Source organism: Hippocampus comes, unplaced genomic scaffold, assembly GCF_001891065.2.
Source record: "Hippocampus comes isolate QL1 unplaced genomic scaffold, H_comes_QL1_v1.1 C16743460, whole genome shotgun sequence".
In the NCBI taxonomy this organism is placed as follows: domain Eukaryota; kingdom Metazoa; phylum Chordata; class Actinopteri; order Syngnathiformes; family Syngnathidae; genus Hippocampus; species Hippocampus comes.
The window spans coordinates 1-781 of record NW_017838011.1 but is presented as its reverse complement, the minus strand read 5'-3'; the positions used below and the strand labels follow the sequence as shown (position 1 = coordinate 781).

Below are 781 nucleotides of genomic sequence, written 5' to 3'. Positions count from 1 at the left end.
CGAACTGCTTTTGAAAGCGCCTTTCTGCAAATTGCGCAGGCACAATTGTCGAAGCAGGTTGAGTCCCGATCTAATGCCGATCATGTGACGGTGCGTGCAGGTCAGCGAGCTGTTTGTGGACAGTAAAAGTAAACTGGAGCAGTGCGCCTCCGACCTGCTCGACAACCAGCAGAGGTGAGGAGTCTTTGGCCTCGCGACGACCACCAACCGGACGCCCTCGGCATCACCTCGCGGCGACTTCTCGGGGCACCGAATCGATCGCAAACGGTCCACTTGGCGACGGAGTCGGTGGCCTCAGAATGAAATGAAACAAACAGCTCACGCGTCTGTGTCCGTCCGTCCGTCCTTTGCATAGACTGGAGGAAACCAGCCGAGACCTGGAGGCCACCAAAGACAAGCTGGCCGAGGAGGAGTTCGTCAGTGGCGAATTGCGCACAGCCCAGGAGAATCTCTACAGTGCCGCCACGCAGGTGCCACCTCTGACCTCATACGTGGGGGGGGTCACCCGGGCAGGCGACAAGCTACTTTTTAGTATTGGACCTGCAATTAATTAGCAACTTACTAAGCGGTGGCTGTCCTCGTGGGACTCTTTAAAAAAATATAAATGATTAAAACCGATGTGTTTGTATTTGCAGCTGCTGAACACGGCGGACGCCAGCACCAGCGACGTCTTGGGTCTGCACGCCAAGCTGGACAGGAAGAAGCTGGTAATGCTGAGACTCTCCCTGAGCATGCGGGCTCTCTTGGCGCGCGCATTTTGATATGTTAGTGTTTTTTTTTT

General features: G+C 54.8%; 1 long non-coding RNA gene across 1 annotated transcript; it reads left to right on the top strand.

Moving 5' to 3' along the window:
* Positions 1-76: 76 nt before the first annotated feature.
* Positions 77-737, top strand: LOC109509051 (uncharacterized). The gene is made up of 3 exons (XR_002166852.1): positions 77-174; positions 356-470; positions 636-737. It is a non-coding gene; the product is annotated as an uncharacterized LOC109509051 (long non-coding RNA).
* Positions 738-781: the final 44 nt, after the last annotated feature.